The following is a 23435-nucleotide window of genomic DNA, read 5'->3' as shown; positions in this document are numbered from 1 at the left end:
CCCGTCACACGGCTGATCAAACAAAACAGAAGTCATCGTCATGGGCCCACTCGCTGTGGAAGCCAGCTCTCCAATCAGCTAAACAAACTCAATAACTCCACAGCGACGTTTTGGCGAATTTAGGAAACTGAAACAATACAAAAAGAATGCCATTGTAAGTTAATAATACTAACACAGACACTCCTAAATGTGTTAGCATATTCACTACTGCTAAAGACGCTAGCTTACTTGTCCATCCCCGACGCTGAGATCATTATTCATGCGTTTGTTACGTCTTGTTTCGATTACTTTAACGTATTATTTTCGGGTCTCCCTATGTCTAGCATTAAAAGATTACAGTTGGTTACAAAATGCGGCTGCTAGACTTTTGACAAGAACAAGAAAGTTTAATCATATTACGCCTATACTGGCTCACCTGCACTGGCTTTCTGTGCACTTAAGATGCCACTTTAAGGTTTTACTACTTACGTTTAAAATACTACACGGTCTAGCTCCATCCTATCTTGCTGGTTGTATTGTACCATATGTCCCGGCAGAAAATCTGCGTTCAAAGAACTCCGGCTTGTTAGTGATTCCCAGAGCCCAAAAAAAGTCTGCGGGCTTTAGAGCGTTTTCTATTGGGTCTCCAGTACTCTGGAATGCCCTCCCAGTAACATTTACAGATGCTACCTCAGTAGAAGCATTTAAGTCCCATCTTGTAGTGGATTGTCCGAAGCTTAAACAGGCAACAAAAGTAGTTTAGTACAACAAATGTATTTACCCATTATCAGAAGTGCAGGTTGAATTAAGTTAGCCGTGCAGACAGACCACATGTTACTCCGGAGTAAACAAGACACACACAAGCCAAAATCACTGTCGAGCTCCGGTCTTCTGCCATTTTTTATATGTCTCTTGTGCGTCATTGTTTGTTATCTAATGCGCCACGATTGTTTTGTTTTGGTTTTGTCTGTTCCAAAACAACCTTGTATCTCCTAGTCATATTTGGAAAATCTAAACATTCTGTAGACAGGTTGGCATAACTCCATATTCACCTTTGTCCCACAACTGGTCCATTCAATGGCACAAAATAGAAGAGAATTGAAAATGAGCGGACATTCTTAAAAGACAAGAAATACAGGTCAAAGGTCAGAAATTCTACTACACCATCTTAAAACTCATTTGAATACTCTAGCTCAGGAGTGTCAAACTTGTTTTCATTGAGGTTCACACCGCAGTCATGGCTGCCATTAGAGCAGACCTGGGCATTGTACGGCCCGCGGACCGCATCCGGCCCTTTGCGCACCCCTGTCCGGCGTTAATTTAGGAGGTAATAATTAAAGGTAGACCAACGCCGGAGCTAAAAGGTTTGCTTTTGACTTCGGGACAGAAGACCCGTTCTTTTCAAACGGCGTGGTACACACGCAAAGGCTGGCTGTGTGGCTGTCCAGCAAGAAAGGTAAGACCATAATAATGTTTTTTTTATTAAACGTGCTTTTTTGTGTGCTACAGTTGTGTAAAGAATGCTGGTATGAGCTTTTAAACATAATCCGTTAACTTCTGCCAATCACATGGTGAATAAGATACTATTTAGGGTTCATATGTTTGTAAATCTGACTGTGATGATGCAGTGCCTCACCAGACATTAACCTCACTGCACGCTACTGGAATTTAAATAATCTGTGGATTTTACCACTGTTTTTTTACAGAAAAAAATTGGCAGCTGGATTATTATCTTTACAACATATTACTGTAAATAGAGATACAGTACCGCTGTTTAATTTTATTTTGGCAACTCACCTGCAAGTTTTTTACCATAATAAAATGTGGTACCATCATCAACCGTGGATTTTACAGTAAATTTAAAAAAAAAAACTTACAGTCAACAGAATTTTACTGTTAAAAAAAAAAAAAACATTTTTTTTTTTTTTCAACTATGCTGTAAAATATGCTGTAAAAAAATTCCCTCCATTTTACAGTAAAAGGTCATTTTTATAGTGTACAATTTGATGGATAACTTGCTTCAAAATCATAAGTTAAGCAGATATTTAAGTATTTATTTGGATTTTGACCAAAAAAGTTAGTTAATATAATATGTGTTGCAATATTGGACACTATTTTTTCCCTGTCAAACTAGAAAAAAAAACAACCTAATACCTTTAGTAAGAAAATAAGAAAGTAAAGAAAGAAAATATAAGGTATTTTATTGACACATTATTTGCAGGATTTAACGGGCCATATAAAATGAGATGGAGGGCCAGATCTGGCCCTTGAGCCTTGAGTTTGACACCTGTGCTCTAGCCTTTAAATAGACCCTTTTTTGATCTGCCGTCTCTCTTTTCTGCTCTGCCCCCCTCTCCTGCTTGGAGAAGTTATCAGGTGAACACGGATCAGCCTCAACGGAGGAATGCGCTAGCTGTTCCAAGTCGGGACCCAGGGTGGACCGTTCCTTATGCATCAGTCGGTGATGTCTCTGCACCCCGACGTGTCTACACGCAAGAGGATCTTCTGCTGGCCCCACTATGAACCGGACACTCACATTATTTGTATTTGGTATTGTATTTGTATTTTTTGTCCTGTCCAGCTACTCAGGCAAATCATATTATTAATGTAGATTCCCGTATCAGCTGTACAAATTTACTTTACAAAAGAGAAGGGTGGGATACTTCTCTTGTTGCCTTATTTGTATTTAACTTTATTAAATCGATTTATATAATTATTTGCTGCAGCGGGGTCGAAGCAGGAGGGGATAGAAAGAGAAAAAAGGGAAGACGGAGGGGGAAATTGTGGGGACAAGAGGGGGATAAGACAGAGAGACAACAACAGCAAATACAACAACAACAACAATAGAACAACATCAGCAAATAGGATATGTACAAATATGATGGTAAAAGTGATAGCAAAGAAGCAGTTAGTGAAATAAATAATAATACAGAAATGACAATGAACATTATTACACTACAAATGGAGCAATACAAATACCAATAGAAATAGCACTATTGATAATGAATAATAACATAAATCTACCTCTATTATCAACAATACAGTTGTTCAAATGCAACAATACATATATGTAATGATAACTTGAAATAAAAAAGAAAGCAGATAAATGGAGGGGAAGAAAGAGAAGCCAACTATATTAACCTTGTAGATTGTTATAGTAACAATAGGTTAAGCTCTCACATTATAACCGTATCCATTAGGCATCCCTTGCACCGGTCACCCAGGGGGGGTCCGCACATCTGTGTTCCCTTCCAAGGTTTCTCGTTCTTCCCATTGGGTTGAGTTTTTTCTTGCCCTGATGTGGGATCAGAGCAGAGGATGTCGTTGTTGCTTAAGCAGACCTTTGAGACATTTGTGATTAAGGGCTATAAAAGCATACTTGCCAACCCTCCCGAATTTTCCGGGAGACTCCTGAATTTCAGTGCCTCTCCCGAAAATCTCCCGGGACAACCATTCTCCCGAATTTCTCCCGATTTCCAGCCGGACTTAAGGCAAACCCCCTCCAGGTGCGTGCAGACCTGAGTGAGGACAGCCGGTCCTCACGTCTGCTTGGCCAACCAAAAACTAACCACAGAACACTATACCGTATAGTGTTCTGTGGCTACTTTTTGGTTGGCCAACGGTTTACGTTGTATTGCGCACCCTGATGGCAAGTGTGGGAGTCTTTTTATTTATTTATTTTTTTAATTATTATTATTATTTTTTATAAACCTTTATTTATACATTTCAACATTTACAAAACAGTTGAAAATAATAATCAAAGTAAATACAAAAACAGTACAAAGCATCGCCAGGGGGTTGTAAATTCAAAGTAACTGAAATAGAATACAATATATATATATATATATATATATATATATATATATATATATATATATATATATATATATATATATATATATATATATATAATTAAACAAAGTGCAAAGCCATAGGCTCACTCAATTTCAGTAAATAACTTGAATTTGGAACACAGCATCATAATTTTTACAGCTTTTTGGTTGTTGGAGGTAGAAAGTGTTTTAATGTAGAGTTCTAAATATTTTTTAAAGGCACAAAAACTGGTCGGGTATTGAGAAACTTACATTTATAAATATAAAACTTAGCCAATAGTATAATGAGGTTGCGAAGGTAAAATTCCTTTTCAAATTTTTTTTTCATGCAGTGTAAATCCAAATAGCACATCTTTAATGCAAGTGTGTGAGTCGGTTCTGAAGTATGAAGTAAAGAGACGTAACTTCGTCACCTCGCCTGGTTATTGACTCCAACCCAGAATATTACACTGCCCATACCTACGCTCCTTCAAAGGCTGTGCTACTGGCTGCCAAGCATTGCACTTTCAAATACAACAATGAGTAGAGAGGAGTGTTATGTGTGTATATGTGTAAATAAATGAACACTGAAATTCAAGTATTTATTTTATTTATATGTATATATAGAGAGAGAAAACAGTTGATAAAACATTGTCCTTTACAATTATAAAAGCTTTTTACAAAAATCTACTACTCTGCTTGCATGTCAGCAGACTGGGGTAGATCCTGCTGAAATCCTATGTATTGAATGAATAGAGAATCCTTTTGAATCTTGGCAAAAATCTTAGCCACACGATTATCAAATGTAATAGGAATATTAATTCATACTGACCAAACTGGCTTCATGGAAGATCGACAATCTTCAGACAATACAAGGAAATTGTTTAATGTTATTTACTATGCTAGAAGTCTCCCTTATCCCACAGCAGCATGTACTGTTGACGCGGAGAAGGCATTCCACCGCATAAACTGCTCATTTATGTTTTGCACATTACGTAAATTTGGATTTGGAGATAATTTTATACAATGGATTAAGATGCTTTATACAAGGCCCATGGCATCAGTCAAAACCAATAATCATATTTCAGAACCTTTTTTGTTAAAAAGAGGAGTAAAACAGGGATGTCCTGCATCTGGATTATTATTTAATTTGGTTATTGAACCCTTAGCTGCAAAAATAAGAAGTGAAAATAATATTCATGGTATAAAAATTGGCTCTCAGTATAATAAGCTATCGATGTATTGTGACGACATAATTTTTTTACCTGTCACATGTTAACTCCTCTCTTCTTTATATCAATAATGTCATCCATGAATATGGCTGTTTATCAGGGTATAAAGTTAATTGGGACAAATGTGACATATTACCACTTAATAAACAAATTACAAGTTCAGAACTCCAAAATTAAATTGTATTGCATTATTATGGTATTGTTGTGTATTGTTTTCAAAAAAACTAAACAAAACAAAAAAAACAACAACAAAGAAAAATCGTTTTTGAATCGAATTGTGACCCCTAGAATCGATTTTGAATCGAATCGTGGGACACCCAAAGATTCCCAGCCCTAATATATATATATATATATATATATATATATATATATATATATATATATATATATATATATATATATATATATATATATATATATAGCTAGAATTCACTGAAAGTCAAGTATTTATTTTATTTATATATATATATATATATATATATATATATATATATATATATATATATATATATATATATATATATATATATATAGCTAGAATTCACTGAAAGTCAAGTATTTATTTTATTTATATATATATATATATATATATATATATATATATATATATATATATATATATATATATATATATATATATATATATACATACATACATACATACATACATACATACATACATATATATATATATATATATATATATACACACCCCCCAAATCTCCCAATTTGGAAGTCTCAAGGTTGGCAAGTATGTATATAAGTCAACTTCGATTACTGTTCATCCGTTACACAAACTACATTATGGAAGATTCTGGGCATCTGGAATTATTCTCTATAGAATTTGTCTGGAACAGATAATATTTCTTAGCGGAAAAATTGCTTTTACGATTCGGTTCTCATCGCAACGTTCGGAACAAAAATCAAGGCACCCCTGTATGAATTTCCCGGTGTAAGCCGTGCTCTGTATTAGCTATAAATACATATTGGATGGGGTGGGGCATCTCTAAATGCCGAGTGTAACATCTAAATGTAGATGAAGCAGCAAATAGAACTGATTCATCTTGGGAGGGAGCAGGACCCCCTCTGGGGTCCAGAGAGAGAAGGTTAAAGCAAACAGGACTTTAATCAGCGTGTCCGGCGTCTCGGGGCTGAGCCGCGGACAGGAGGAGTCCTCTTCAGGAATCAAAGCTTCCTGCTCGCCACTCGCTGCTCAGCCCGATCCCAATCACAACAACAAAAACAGCAGAAGCAATTATTTATTCCTTTTCATGTGAGGGTTTGAAGTTGCCCCACCTCTTCCACTCTCTGCCCCCGATCCAAACCCCCACCATCCCGTCCCTCCTCTTCTTCCCCTGACTTGTGGGCCGCCTCCAGCTCACTGTGTATCTCCTGCTCCCGAGGAAACAAGGTCGCGCCGTCAAAAAGAATCTTTGATGGCGCTCACAAATTCCGCAACCTTTGTTATTCTTAGCCGGCGCACCAACGGGTAGGGGTCGCAAATGTCCCACTGGCAGCGTTTATTCACCTGTGCCTTTCACACAGAACCCAAAACCAAGCTGAATATTGGCGGAATTGTGCGCATGGTCTACGCTTTGACTGATTATATGAACCAATGCTAACAACCTTCCCTAGTCAATGGTGTAAAAAAGAAAACATCGAACCAACACAAAATGTCAACAGACATGGTTTAGACATAACACAATGTAACACAATTTGTGGATACTATAAACAATTCAGAATTAGACACATTTAAATGAATTACAAAGCATGATGGGAGAAATGCGAGACACTCTCCACACTCATCCTTGTTTGGCGCATTTTAGCTGCGTAATATTTCTGATTGATTAAAAAAACTTTAAGAAGAGATTGTCATGGAAGTAAACAAGGTAGGAGTCCAACTTTCACATACTCTTAACATCCAATTATATTAATTCTTAATTATATATCCATTACTTTAATATATATATATATATGTGTGTATATATATATATATATGTATATATATATATGTATATATATATATATATATATATATATATATATATATATATATATATATATATATATATATATATATATATATATATATATATATATATATATATATATATATATATATATATATATATATATATATACACATACATACATACATACATACATACATACATACATACATACATACATACATACATACATACATACATACATACATACATACATACATACATACATACATATATATATATATATATATATATATATATATATATATATATATATATATATATATATATATATATATATATATATACACACTACCATTCAAAAGTTTGGGGTCACATTGAAATGTCCTTATTTTTGAAGGAAAAGCACTGTACTTTTCAATGAAGATAACTTTAAACTAGCCTTAACTTTAAAGAAATACACTCTATACATTGCTAATGTGGTAAATGACTATTCTAGCTGCAAATGTCTGGTTTTTGGTGCAATATCTACATAGGTGTATAGAGGCCCATTTCCAGCAACTATCACTCCAGTGTTCTAATGGTACAATGTGTTTGCTCATTGGCTCAGAAGGCTAATTGATGATTAGAAAACCCTTGTGCAAATCATGTTCACAAATCTGAAAACAGTTTAGCTCGTTACAGAAGCTACAAAACTGACCTTCCTTTGAGCAGATTGAGTTTCTGAAGCATCACATTTGTGGGGTCAATTAAACGCTCAAAATGGCCAGAAAAAGAGAACTTTCATCTGAAACTCGACAGTCTAATCTTGTTCTTAGAAATGAAGGCTATTCCACAAAATTGTTTGGGTGACCCCAAACTTTTGAACGGTAGTGTATATATACACACACACACACACACCCACACACACACACACACACACACACACACACACACACACACACACACACACACATATATATATATATATATGTATATATATATATACTGTATATACTTATATATACCGTATTTATATAAGTATAAGTCGCTCCGGAGTATAAGTCGCACCGGCCGAAAATGCATAATAAAGAAGGAAACAAACATATATAAGTCGCACTGGAGTATAAGTCGCATTTTTTGGGGAAATTTTTTTTGATAAAACCCAACACCAAGAATAGACATTTGAAAGGCAATTTAAAATAAATAAAGAATAGTGAACAACAGGCTGAATAAGTGTACGTTATATGACGCATAAATAACCAACTGAGAACGTGCCTGGTATGTTAACGTAACATATTATGGTAAGAGTCATTCAAATAACTATAACATATAGAACATGCTATACGTTTACCAAACAATCTGTCACTCCTAATCGCTAAATCCCATGAAATCTTATACGTCTAGTCTCTTACGTGAATGAGCTAAATAATATTATTTGATATTTTACGGTAATGTGTTAATAATTTCAAAACATAAGGCGCTCCTGAGTATAAGTCGCACCCCCGGCCAAACTATGAAAAAAACTGCGACTTATAGTCCGAAAAATACGGTATATATATATACACTTATATATATATATATATACACTTATATATATATATACGTATATATATATATCCATTACTTTAACACATATATATATATATATATATATATATATATATATATATATATATATATATATATATATATATATATATATATATATATATATATATATATATATATATATATATATATATATATATATATATATATATATATATATATATATATATACAGTCGCGATCAAAAGTTGTAAAGAACATAATGTCATGGCTGTCTTGAGTTTCCAATAATTTCTACAACTCTTATTTTTTTGTGATAAAGTGATTGGAGCACAAACTTGTTGGTCACAAAAAACATGAATGAAGTTTGGTTCTTTTAGGAATTTATTATGGGTCTACTGAAAATGTGACCAAATCTGCTGGGTCAAAAGTATACATACAGCAATGTTAATATTTGGTTACATGTCCCTTGGCAAGTTTCACTACAATAAGGCGCTTTTGGTAGCCATCCACAAGCTTCTGGCAAGCTTCTTGTTGAATTTTTGACCACTCCTCTTGACAAAATTGGTGCAGCTCAGCTAAATTTGTTGGTTTTCTGACATGGACTTGTTTCTTCAGCATTGTCCACACGTTTAAGTCAGGACTTTGGGAAGGCCATTCCAAAACCTTAATTCTAGGTTGATTTAGAAACCTAGAAACTGAAGAAACTTATGTTTCTCAGTTCGAACATTAAATATCTTGTCTTTGCAGTCTATTCAATTGAATATAAGTTGAAAAGGATTTGCAAATCATTGTATTCTGTTTTTATTTACGATTTACACAACATGCCAACTTCACTGGTTTTGGGTTTTGGGTTTTGTAGTTATAAAGAAGATTCAATAGAAGGTCTCAGTGAGGAGAGACTTGCCAGCAAGGTCAAAGGTGATGTTCAGTGCGGTATTGCGACACCGTCTCGTATTATTTTGTATATTGTCCCACTATAAGAACCACGCGCGGCGTTGACAGGCTTGTACAGTCCAGTAGCTTGTCGGGGAAGGAAGGGTGGGTGTAAATGAAGGTGTTGAAATGAGGAGAGGTCTGCTTGTTATAAGAGCGGCTAACAAATCCCTCGCCACCACTGGAACCGGGTGGGGTCCACGGTCTCTATGACAGATGCACTCTCGCTCCACTGAGCCCGTCCAACATGGGAGCGGTGAGCCCCCTACCAGGAACCACCGAGCTGTCACTCAACATTCGCCAACATCAGCCATGTGGAACATTCTCGCTTTTGTTTAGTTTTTTCTCTCCAAGATATTAGCCGTTCAATCTAAGCAGACCCAATACAACAGCTGTACAGAAAGACCACCACAATGCATCCCACCGGCATCCTCCTATTGTTTATAATGCCATGAAAGTTGGTCATCAAAACAATCAGTTTTAAGATGATATAACGTACATATCAGAGGTTGTAATATTGTGACGTTATTCTCATAAAATCACATCTAAATCTGCATAACAGTAAAAACAATTTTATTATTGTGACTGTCCTTATGTAAAATTGCATATTTTTCTGCCTATTAGATTTTCTTGTAGTATTGTGACATTGTTCTTATTAAATCCCATGTTTTCTTCCATAACAAGATGACATTTTTGTTTAATATTGTGACATTATTCTAATACAATCACATATTTTCCTGCCTAACAATATGACATTGTTTTGTGATTTAACAATTTGACCCTTTTTTGTAATATTGTGACATTGTTCTTACAAAATATGTATTTTTCCCTCCACAACAATTTGAATAAATACTTACTGTACTTAGACTTAGTTCCTCATACACTGTTGGGTGCATTGGACAGCTTTTTGAATAATATTGTGACATTATTTTTATAAAATCATATGTTTTCTGCATCTTAATTGCATTTGTGACATTATTTTGTAAAATCACATCTTTTTCTGCATAGCAATTACTTTTTTTTGATATTGTGATATTTTTGTAAAATTGCATCTTTTCCTGCTTAACAACATGATTTTGTTTGTAATATTGCACATTATTCCTATTAAAGAATTTTTTCTTTCATACCAATATGAATTTTTTTTGTATAATATTGTAACATTTTTCTTATAAAATCATATATTTTCCTGCATTTTAACTGCATCTTTTTTCCCTGCATATCTATATATATATATTTTTGTAATAATGGGACATTATTCTTCTAAGATTACATATTTTTTACAAATATATAAATTTTTTTGTAATATTGTGAGATTAATCTTGTAAAATCACATCTTTTTCTACATACCAATATGACAGTTTTTGTATAATATTGTAACATTTTTCTTATGAAATCATATATTTTTCTGCATATTAACTGCATCTTTTTTCCCTGCATATCTTTTTATTTTCTTGTATTAATGGGACATTATTCTTCTAAAATTACATCTTTTTTACAAGTATATAAATTTTTCGGTAATATTGTGAGATTAACAATTAAAAATATGATTTTGTTTGTAATATTGCGACATTATTCCTATTAAATCATGCTTTCCTTCATAACAATATGACATTTTTTTGTATAATATTGTAAAATATTTTTTATGAAATCCTACCTTTTTCTGCATATTAACTGTATCTTTTTTTCCTGCATATATATATATATATATATATTTAATTTTCTTGTAATAATGGGACATTCTTCTAAAATTACATATTTTCTTACAAATATATAAAAAAAATGGTACTATTGTGACATTATTCTTTAAAAATCACATCTTTTTCTACATAACAATATCAATCAATAAATCAATCAATCAATCAATGTTTATTTATATAGCCCTAAATCACAAGTGTCTCAAAGGGCTGCACAAGCCACAACTACATCCTCGGTTCAGAGCCCACATATGACCGTTTTTGTATAATATTGTGACATTATTCTGATGAAACCACACCTTTTCCTGCTTAAAAATATGATTTTGTATATCTATATTTTATTTTCTTGTAATAATGTGACATAAAATTTTAAAATTACATCTTTTTTACAAATATATTAAATTTATTGTAATATTGTGACATTATTTTATCAAAATCACATCTGTTTTTGCATAACAATGACGTTTTCTTCTAATATTGCAACATTATTATTTTGAAATTATTACTATGACATTTTCTTGTATAAAAAAAATCACATATTTTTCTGCATAAAAATGTGATATTTCTTGTAATATTGGGACAATATTCTTGTAAAATTAATACCAAGTTTTCTTGTAATAGTGTGACATTATTCTTATAAAATCACAGCTTTTTCTGCTTAACAATATAAACAATATTTTGTAATATTTTGACATTATTCTTGAAAAATCCCATATTTTCCTGTTTAACAGTATGACATTTTTGTGATATAATAAGACTGTTTTTTGAATAACATTGTGACATTATTCTTGTAAAATTATGTTTTCTGCATATTTATTGCATTTTTTTAATATTGTGACATTATTCTTCTAAAATTACATATTTTCTGCATAACAATGACATTTGAATAGTGTGACACTATTCTTATAACATTTATAAAATTATGTTTCGTGTAATATTGACACATTATTCTAATACCAACACGCCGGATTGTAGTCAGCTGGAGGCGTGTCTTTATGAAATTAAACAATGGATGTCCGCTAACTTTTTGCAACTCAACGCTAAGAAAACGGAAATGCTGATTATCGGTCCTGCTCAACACCGACATCTATTTAATAATACCACCTTAACATTTGACAACCAAACAATTAAACAAGGCGACTCGGTAAAGAATCTGGGTATTATCTTCGACCCAACTCTCTCGTTTGAGTCGCACATTAAGAGTGTTACTAAAACGGCCTTCTTTCATCTCCGTAATATCGCTAAAATTCGTCCCATTTTGTCCACAAGCGATACTGAGATCATTATCCATGCGTTCGTTACATCTCGTCTCGATTACTGTAACGTTTTATTTTCGGGCCTCTCTATGTCTAGCATTAAAAGATTACAGATGGTACAAAATGCGGCTGCTAGACTTTTGACAAAAACAAGAAAGTTTGATCATATTACGCCTATACTGGCTCACCTGCACTGGCTTCCTGTGCACCTAAGATGCGACTTTAAGGTTTTACTACTTACGTATAAAATACTACACGGTCAAGCTCCTGCCTATCTTGACGATTGTATTGTACCATATGTCCCGGCAAGAAATCTGCGTTCAAAGAACTCCGGCTTATTAGTGATTCCCAGAGCCCAAAAAAAGTCTGCGGGCTATAGAGCGTTTTCTATTCGGGCTCCAATACTATGGAATGCCCTCCCGGTAAAAGTTAGAGATGCTACCTCAGTAGAAGCATTTAAGTCTCATCTTAAAACTCATTTGTATATTCTAGCCTTTAAATAGACTCCCTTTTTAGACCAGTTGATCTGCCGTTTCTTTTCTTTTCTACTCTGCTCCCAACCCGGGGTGGACTGCTAGCCTGTCCATCAGATGGGGACATCTCTACGCTGCTGACCCGTCTCCACTCGGGATGGTTCCTGCTGGCCCCACTAGGGACTGGACTTTCGCTGATGTGTTGGACTTTCACAATATTATGTCAGACCCACTCGACATCCATTGCTTTCGGTCTCCCCTAGAGGGGGGGGGGGGGGGGGGGGTTACCCACATATGCGGTCCTCTCCAAGGTTTCTCATAGTCATTCACATTGACGTCCCACTGGGGTGAGTTTTCCTTGCCCGTATGTGGGCTCTGTACCGAGGATGTCGTTGTGGCTTGTACAGCCCTTTGAGACACTTGTGATTTAGGGCTATATAAATAAACATTGATTGATTGATAATACAATCACATACTCATCTGCATACCAATATGATACTTCTGCAATATTGTGACCTTATTCTTGTAAAAATCACACATTTTTCTGCATAACAATGACATTTCTTGTTGTATTGTGACATTAGTCTTTTAAAATTAATAATATTACATTTTCTTGTAATAGTGTGTCATTATTCTAATAAAATCACATCTTTTTATGCATAACTATAATTTATTGTAATATTGTGTAACTAAGTTTTTTGTTAGAAATTAAAGTTAAAGTTAAAGTTACAATGATTGTCACACACACACTAGGTGTGGTGAAATGTGTCCTCTGCATTTGACCCAACCCCATGTTCACCCCCTGGGAGGTGAGGGGAGCAGTGGGCAGCAGCGGTGGCCGCGCACGGGAATCATTACCACTCTTTCAGTCAAAATTAGCACATTTTCCTGTCTTGTTGATAAACAAACATGAACAATAACAAAATATATTACGAACCAAGATGGCTAACTCTGCGGCAAGCTGACCATTTAGCAAGAAATTAGTCAGCGTCGGTGTGGGAGGCCATCTTTGAACATTATCTTCTTTGTTCCAGCGGGACAGAGACGTTTGTCACGCCGTTCTTTCAAAGACATATACTTAGCTAGCCTGAATTTGTTTTCATTTAATTAGAAAAAAAAAAAAGTTATTCCTTTTTATTAATCCTCCTTGCAGCCAACATCCTTTGCACTGGACATTTGTGTTATGCATAGCTTTTTAGTAGAGATGTCCGATAACATCGGACTGCCGATATTATCGGCCGATAAATGCAATATCGGAAATGATCAGTATCGGTTTCAAAAAGTAAAATTTATGACTTTTTAAAACGCCGCTGTACGGAGTGGTACACGGACGTAGGGAGAAGTACAGAGCAGTTGCGTCTCCCAGTCATAATTGCCAACCCTACCGATTTTCCCGGGAGACTCCAGAGTTTCAGTGCCCCTCCCGACAATCTCCCGGGGCAACCATTCTCCCGAATTTCTCCCGATTTCCACCCAGACAATAATATTGGGGGCGTGCCTTTTAGGCACTGCCTTTGCGTGCTGGCCCAATCACATAATATCTGCGGCTTTTCACACACACAAGTGAATGCAATGCATACTTGGTCAACAGCCATACAGGTCACACTGAGGGTGGATGTATAAACAACTTTAACACTGTTACAAATATGCACCACACGGTGAGCCCACACCAAACAAGAATGACAAACACATTTCGGGAGAACATCCGCACCGTAACACAACATAAACACAACAGAACAAATACCCAGAACCCCTTGCAGCACTAACTCTTCCGGGACGCTACAATATACACCCCCCGCTACACCCCCCCCCCCAACCCCGCCCACCTCAACCTCCTTATGCTCTCTCAGGGAGAGCATGTCCCAAATTCTAAGCTGCTGTTTTGAGGCATGTTAAAAAAAAATAATGCACTTTGTGACTTCAATAATAAATATGGCAGTGCCATGTTAGCATTTTTTTCCATAACTTGAGTTGATTTATTTTGGAAAACCTTGTTACATTGTTTAATGTATCCAGCGGGGCATCACAACAAAATTAGGTATAATAATGTGTTAATTCCACGACTGTATATATCGTTATCGGTTGATATCGGAATCGGTAATTAAGAGTTGGACAATATCGGAATATCGGATATCGGCAAAAAAGCCATTATCGGACATCTCTACGTTTTAGACAATAATTAAGAACAAATATAATTTAAAAAAAACTATCAGTAGGTGATTTTAAAAATGAATGTAAATATAAATAAAATATGAAAATACAGTGTTACATCATATAAACTATAATTAAATAAATTAAATAAAATTAAATAAAATTAAATAAAATTTAATGTAATTTAATTTAATTTAATTTAATGTAAGTGTTCTTTCTTCCATCGGTTTAAATAAAGGTAACCTCAGAATTCAATCTTGTTTTTGGATTATTTATTAGTCAATGTACCACATAAAGACCATATTTATCCGTTTAATAGTTCACTATCCTTTTAATTTACCACGGGTGTGTATTTGTTTGCCGTGGGTGTACGTGACCTGTCTGTTACACTGTTTTGTATTCCCATTGGCGGATATTAAATTCAGAATCACCACACGAGGGCACAAAGATGGTGTTTGTGTGACTCGAACCTGGGAGTGTAAATATGCCCTTAAAGAGACGGCAACACCCGCTGAAAAACACAAAGAGAGTTGTGATGAATGCAAACAAAGGCTGACAAGCCAGGCTGTGACATTACGGACCAAGATGGCGTCATAATCGGCGCTAACTCTGCGGCAAGCTGACCATTTAGCAAGAAATGAGTCAGCGTCGGTGTGGGAGGCCATCTTTGAACATTATCTTCTTTGTTCCAGCGGGACAGAGACGTTTGTCACGGCGTTCTTTCAAAGACGACAAACAAGCGAGCCTACCTGATGTTTTCCTACATTTCTACGAGACTGCCTTTCATTAGCGTCACTTTCTCACAGCGCCGCATTACACAGGCCCTTTGAAGACGCCGCCGCCGTGCTCTCTGCCAAGGCCTCACACGGGGCCCACGCCATCTGTCAGGCTGACGGCAAAGTAGCGTGACGGGGGCCCGAGCGGGGCGCTCCCGATGCTGCCGCCGCCGCCGCTCGCCTTTGTCTGCCCGGCGACACGTCGGGCGCCGGCAAGTCACACCTTTGTGATGTTGTTCCCGCACGCCGCACAAAAACACCCACAGGCGCGGGACAATAATGGCCGCCGGTAATTACGTCTCAACGCCGAACCCAGACAATTATCCTCATCCCGTCGCGGTGATGTTTCCTCGTCTCTGAATTCGACCGCCTCGCGGCTTCTTTCATGGCGACTAGTGGGGAGGACGGTCCTGCTCAGAGGGAAGCGGCCAATTTGTGGAACAACAAGGTCAAAGTTCATCTGCAGCTGCCACAGTACTTTCCATATCAACACCAAACACTTCCTGCAATGTTTTTCATGGACTTTTTCCTGTCATCTTGCAACATTATTCTGACAACTACCACTTTTCAAAGTGCAATTTTGACTTTTTTTCTCAGAAAATTATGACATTTTCGTGTAATATTACTGTATTATTCTCCTTTGAAAAAATATGATTAGCATCCTTCTGAAAATTATGTTTTTTAGGCAAAATGTTCTTGTTGTATTGAGATATTCTTATGAAAAGTTGAAACATTTGTACCTAAAAATGTTTTTTGCACCTGATTGGTCCAATGTTTTTCATGGACTTTTTGTTGTCATCTTGCAACATTATTCTGACAGTTACCACTTTTCAACGTGCAATTTTGACTTTTTTCTCTGAAAATTATGACATTTTCGTGTAATATTACTGTATTATTCTCCTTCGAAAAAATATGATTAGCATCCTTCTGAAAATTATGTTTTTTCTGCAAAATATTCTTGTTATATTGAGATATTCTTATGAAAAGTTGAAACATTTGTACCTAAAAATGTTTTATTAAATAATATTATCTTAGCAAATGTATGGCTTTTGTGTGTACATTTGTAACATGTTCTGTTTTGCAACTGTAAAATTAAAGTTAAGTTAAAGTTAAAGTACCAATGATTGTCACACGCACACACTAGGTGTGGTGAAATTATCTTCTGCATTCGACCCATCCCCTTGCTCATCGCCTGGGAGGTGAGGGGAGCAGTGAGCAGCAGCGGTGGCCACGCCCGGGAATCATTTTTGGTGATTTAACCCCCCAATTCCAACCCTTGATGCTGAGTGCCAAGCAATATATATATACAATTGCATAAAATGTGTTTTATAAGTCTGTTATGTTTATTAGTGTAGTTGTATTTGTTGTATAATTTTTGGTTGTGTCATTTTGTGAGATTATTCTTATAAAATTAAAACAAATTGTAAAAATGCAAAATCGTTTGTTTAAAATGATGACTTTTTTTACATACCGGTAATCTGAATTTTTGTTCACAAAGTTACAACTTTTAAGTTTCTTTGTAAATGTATGACTTCTTCTTTGACTTATGACGTTATTCTTAAATGTTTTTGACATTTTCTAGTAATACTACTGCAATATTGTTGTTTAAAAAAATATATAATCATTGTCCTTCTGAAAATTATGTTTTACCATAAAAAAAATGTAACATTTACTTGTTATATTGAGATATTCTTATGTAAAGTTGAAACATTTGTACCTAAAAATGTTTTATTAATTAATATTATCTTAGCAAATGTATGGCTTTTGTGTGTACATTTGTAACATGTTCTGCTTTGCAACTGTAAAATTAAAGTTAAGAGGCAATGAGTACCAATGATTGAGTTAAGAGGCAATGAGTACCAATGATTGAGTTAAGAGGCAATGAGTACCAATGATTGTCACACACACACACACACAAGGTGTGGTGAAATTATCCTCCGCATTTGACCCATCCCCTTGTTCACCCCCTGGAAGGTGAGGGGAGCAGTGAGCAGCAGCGGTGGCCACGCACGGGAATCATTTTTGGTGATTTAACCCCCCAATTCTAACCCTTGATGCTGAGTGCCAAGCAATATATATATATACAATTGCATAAAATGTGTATTATAAGTCTGTTATGTTTAATAGAGTAGTTGTATTTGTTGTATCATTTTTGGTTGTCATTTTGTGAGATTATTCTTATAAATGAAAAAAAATTGTAAAAATGCAAAATCGTTTGTGTAAAATTATGACTTTTGTTACATAACAATCTGAATTTTCGTTCACAAAGTTTAAACTTTTAAGTTTCTTTGTAAATGTATGACTTCTTTGACTTATGACATTATTCTTAAAATGTTTTGACATTTTCTGGTAATACTGCTGCATTATTGTTGTTTAGAAAAATACTGTATATAATCATTGTCCTTTTGAAAATTATGTTTTACCATAAAAAATGTTAACATACTTTTTATATTGAGATATTCTTATGTAAAGTTTAAACATTTGTACCAAAAAATGTTTTATTAATTAATATTATCTTAGCAAATGTATGGCTTTTGTGTGTACATTTGTAACATGTTCTGTTTTGCAACTGTAAAATTAAAGTTAAGTTAAAGTTAAAGTACCAATGATTGTCACACGCACACACACACTAGGCACGGCCAACGTCAGCGGCCATCACCGTGCAGCGCATGGGGGAAGAAGAGGACCCCCATGCCCTTATGGACATATTTGCGGCCACGGCAAGAGCATGCGCGTGGCCGGAAGTTGTTGTAATATCTCCATACAAAATCTCGAATTTATTTCACGTAATATTTGCAGAAAAATGTAATGTAATATTTGGATTTGTAACATAAAATTTTGACATTTTTTCATGTAAATTTGTAATTTTCTCATGAGATTGCAACATTATTCTAGCAAAATTACAACTCATCTTACAGCAACGTTAAACATAAAATTATTCTATTTTCTTGAAAAAATGACTTACTATAGAAAAAATTTGTATTTTTATCATTTACATTTTTTTTCTCTCCTTTTTTCATCATGTCTTTTGCACATAAATCTTTTTCTTGTAACATTGCACTAAAATTGTTGAACAATTATGACTTTCCTTTAAAATTAGGACTTTTTTGTAAAATCAGGAATTTTGTCTACAAAGAGTTACGACTGTTTTTTTTTTAGTATTGCAAACATTATTCTAGTAAAATGTAACATTTCTGAAATAAAATTACAACTCAGCTTACAGCAACATTGGACATAAAATTATTCTATTTTCTTGAAAAAATGACTTACAATAGAATATTTGTTTATTTTTATATTTTAAATTGTTTTTCTGGGCAGCACGGTGACACAGGGGTTAGTGCATGTGCCTCACAATACGAAGGTCCTGAGTAGTCCTGAGTTCAATCCCGGGCTCGGGATCTTTCTGTGTGGAGTTTGCATGTTCTCCCGTGACTGCGTGGGTTCCCTCCGGGTACTCCGGCTTCCTCCCACCTCCAAAAACATGCACCTGGGGATAGGTTGATTGGCAACACTAAATTGGCCCTAGTGTGTGAATGTGAGTGTGAATGTTGTCTGTCTATCTGTGTTGGCCCTGCGATGAGGTGGCGACTTGTCCAGGGTGTACCCCGCCTTCCGCCCGAATGCAGCTGAGATAGGCTCCAGCACCCCCCACAACCCCAAAAGGGACAAGCGGTAGAAAATGGATGGAAATTGTTTTTCTCTACTGTTTTTATCAGGACTTTTGCACATAAAACTTTTTCTTATAACATTGCACTAATATTATTGAACAATTATGACTTTCCTTTAAAATTGGGACTTTTTTGTAAAATCAGGATTTTGTCTACAAAGAGTTACAACTGTTTTTTTAGTATTGCAAACATTATTCAAGTAAAATGTAACATTTCTGAAATAAAATTACAACTCAGCTTACAGCAACGTTGGACATAAAATTATTCTATTTTCTTGAAAAAATTACTTACTACATTTTTGTATTTTTATAATTTATGTTTTTACATAACATTACCTTTTTTGTAATTTTTTTTTTTTTGGTGAAATAATACAACTTTTAAAGTTTTCTTGTAAATGTATGACTTTCCCCTCATTGGGTACTTTTCCTAGCGTTATTATTTTGCATACGTTTTTGCGTAAATTAGTTGTAATATCTCCATATAAAATCTGGAATTTATTTTACGTAATATTTGCAGAAAAATGTTATGTAATATTTGATTTGTAACATAAAATTTTGACATTTTTTCATGTAAATTTGTAATTTTCTCATGAGATTGCAACATTATTCTAGTAAAATTACAACTCAGTTTACAGCAACGTTGGACATAAAATGATTCTATTTCCTTGAAAAAATGACTTAATATATTTTTATATTTTTATTAAAAAAAAAATTCTCTCTCCCTTTTTTTATAATGACTTTTGCACATAAAACTTTTTCTTGTAACATTGCACTAATATTGTTGAACAATTATGACTTTCCTTTAGAATGAGGACGTTCATGTTTATAGTAATGTGACGTTTCTGACTGTCTATCAAATAAATATTTTCACGTAAACTTTGACTTTACGAGATTGAAAAAACAAAAAACGGCAATGCTTTTTTTTTATCGTTGTAGTATTATTTCACTTTCCTTTAAAATTAGGACTTTTTTTTAAAATCAGGAATTTTGTGTATAAAGGAGTTACAACTGTTTTTTTTTTAGTATTGCAAAATGTTCTTCTTAAATTTATGACTTTACTGTTGTCAATTCATGATTTTTATTGTAACATTGCAAAAAAAAATTGGGGGGAAAAATTAGAACTTTTTCGCTTTCCAAAAAATTTTTTGCAAAAAATTTGTAATTTGTCTCTGGTAATCTGCTTTATTTCAAAAATGTATTAGAGCAAATCTTGAAACTTTTTCTTATATACAGTATGGCAACGTTTATCTTTGTAGTAACGTGACATTCGACATCACTTTCTGATTGTCTTTCAAATCATTATTTTCACGTAAACTTCGACTTTACGAGAGAGAAAAAACTAAAAAACGGCAATGCTTTTTTTTAATCGTTGTAGTATCATTTCATGTTTTTCTCGTGAGTTTAGGGGCCACAAGCGATGAGAGACGACAGCAGTGACTGAGATAGCTTATTCATAAAAGACCCAGATTTCTTTGAGGGAAGGTGTGTGTGTGTGTGTGTGTGTGTGTGTGTGTGTGTGTGTGTGTGTGTGTGTGTGTGTGTGTGTGTGTGTGTGTGTGTGTGTGTGTGAGGGGGGGGGCCTCCACAGCACGTTTGCACCTCAAGCGGCGCCTGAGCCTTTCTGTTTCACGTGATAAACTCTCATTGAGTTTGCAAAGACGCTCTCCCGGCGGCTTTCTTCCGCGCTCATATGAACTTTTCAAACGGCAAAAGGATCTGACGCAGGATCGTCACTGAGCACGCTGGCTTTGAACGCACCCCTCTAACCCCCCACCTCCCTGGGATGCTGTTCCCACCCCCAAAGATCCCCCATCTGTCTTCAGATGCTCGGGAGGAGAATAAAGGCTGAGATTGACAGAAATCAGTGGTCACAATTCCGCCGACACACACACACACACACACACACCTTTCCTACTGTCTCACACACACACAGTAGCATTCCCTGCCGAGTGTCACATGACCTCCTTTTTAAAGAACCCTCAGTGATTATTGGGCGAGCAGATACGGAATAAAACATTAACATCCTTAAAATGTTGTACATATACCAAAAACATAAAATGAAATACTTCTACTATAAGTAACCATGACAACCAAGGGTGGAAAAACTCCCTAATGAGTGTTTTGAGAGACCTATTTTCTGTCTCTTTCATTTGTGTAGCTAAACAGGAAGTAAACACGGGAAGTAAAGTACTAGCTAAATGAGGTGACAAAAAAACGTCTCATACCACCAATTATGTCATTTTTGTGAGGGTGTTTGTCTAATTAATTGAAATATTAGTGTAAAGATGGTCAAATTTGTGTTCTAGCTACTTTTTTTCAAACTAAACTTAAAAGGAATCAAGCAAAAGACTCACCACTTCCTCGTTGTTGGCACAAAAGGGGCGGAGTTACATCTTTCGTATCACCAATTATGTCATTTTTGTGAGGGTGTTTGTCCAATTAAGTCAACTACTAGTATTTTTATGGTCAACGTTGTGTTCTTCTTACTTTTTTCAGACTAAACTTAAAAGGAAACAAGCAAAAGACTCACCGCGTCGTGGTTGTTGGCACAAAAGGGGTGGAGTTACATCTTTCGTATCACCAATTATGTCATTTTTGTGAGGGTGTTTGTCCAATTAAGTCAACTACTAGTATTTTTATGGTCAAAGTTGTGTTCTTCTTACTTTTTTCAGACTAAAAAAAGGAAACAAGCAAAAGACTCACCGCGTCGTGGTTGTTGGCACAAAAGGGGTGGAGTTACATCTTTCGTATCACCAATTATGTCATTTTTGTGAGGGTGTTTCTCCAATTAACTCAAATACTAGTATAAAGATGGTCAAAGTTGTGTTCTTGTTACATTTTTCAAACTAAACTTAAAAGAAAACAAGCAAAAGACTCACCACTTCCTGGTTGTTGGCTCAAAAGGGGCGGAGTTACATCTTTCATATCACCAAGTATGTCATTTTTGTGAAGGTGTTTGTCTAATTAACTCAAATACTAGTGTAAAGATGGTCAACGTTGTGTTCTAACTACTTTTTTCAAACTAAACTTAAAAGGAAACAAGCAAAAGACTCACCACTTCCTGGTTGTTGGCACAAAAGGGGCGGAGTTACATCTTTCATATCATCAATTATGTCATTTTTGTGAGGGTGTTTGTCCAATTAACTGAAATACCAGGATGAAGATGGTCAAAGTTGTGTTCTTGTTACTTTTTTCAAACTAAACTTAAAAGGAAACAAGCAAAAGATTCACCACTTCCTGGTTGTTGGCACAAAAGGGGTGGAGTTACATCTTTCATATCACCAATTATGTCATTTTTGTGAGGGTGTTTGTCCAATTAACTCAAATGCTAGTATGAATATGGTAAAAGTTGTGTTCTTGTTACTTTTTTCAAACTAAACATAAAAGGAAACAAGCAAAAGACTCACCACTTCCTGGTTGGCGGAGTTACATCTTTCATATCACCAATTATGTCATTTTTGTGAGGGTGTTTGTCTAATTAAGTCAAATACTAGTATAAAGAAGGTCAAACTTGTGTTCTTGTTTCTTTTTCAAACTAAACTTAAAAGGAAACAAGCTCGCCACTTACTGGTTGTTGGCACAAAAGGGGCGGAGTTACATCTTTACAGTATTATTAAATGGGAAACTCACATCATCTGGACAATATCGTCAAGGTGTACCACACCAAATGCCTCAGTGTCTACAGGAAGACAGTCACTACACAAGTAAAAACTTCCATCTTATAGAAAAGACATGTGAGAAGGGAAAAGGCAACAATAACCTGGATTGATTGAGCAAAGGACACAGATAAACATTTGTAGACGTTAAGACACCTTTTAGGCAACTGCTGTGGAAAGTTGGCATGCTACACCTGCAGCTGATTACCTGCATGACAGCGCACGGGCCTACACGACAACCATCCATCGATGTCTTCTTAAGTAATATCAGTAAATGTATATGAGGCACCACATTTCATGATAT

The 23435-nt window shown here is 35.1% G+C and overlaps 1 long non-coding RNA gene across 2 annotated transcripts; it reads right to left on the bottom strand.

The window, feature by feature from the left end:
* On the bottom strand, window positions 1–22133 carry LOC133631431 (uncharacterized). Of its 2 annotated transcripts, none has more exons than XR_009821466.1 (3): window positions 22006–22133; window positions 3160–3274; window positions 1–127 (listed from the first exon to the last, which is right to left on the bottom strand). It is a non-coding gene; the product is annotated as an uncharacterized LOC133631431 (long non-coding RNA). The 2 variants fall into 2 exon arrangements; XR_009821465.1 differs by lacking the exon at window positions 22006–22133 and adding an exon at window positions 21830–21849.
* Window positions 22134–23435: the final 1302 nt, after the last annotated feature.

Source organism: Entelurus aequoreus, linkage group LG02, assembly GCF_033978785.1.
Source record: "Entelurus aequoreus isolate RoL-2023_Sb linkage group LG02, RoL_Eaeq_v1.1, whole genome shotgun sequence".
In the NCBI taxonomy this organism is placed as follows: domain Eukaryota; kingdom Metazoa; phylum Chordata; class Actinopteri; order Syngnathiformes; family Syngnathidae; genus Entelurus; species Entelurus aequoreus.
This window is presented reverse-complemented; position numbering and strand designations above follow the sequence as displayed.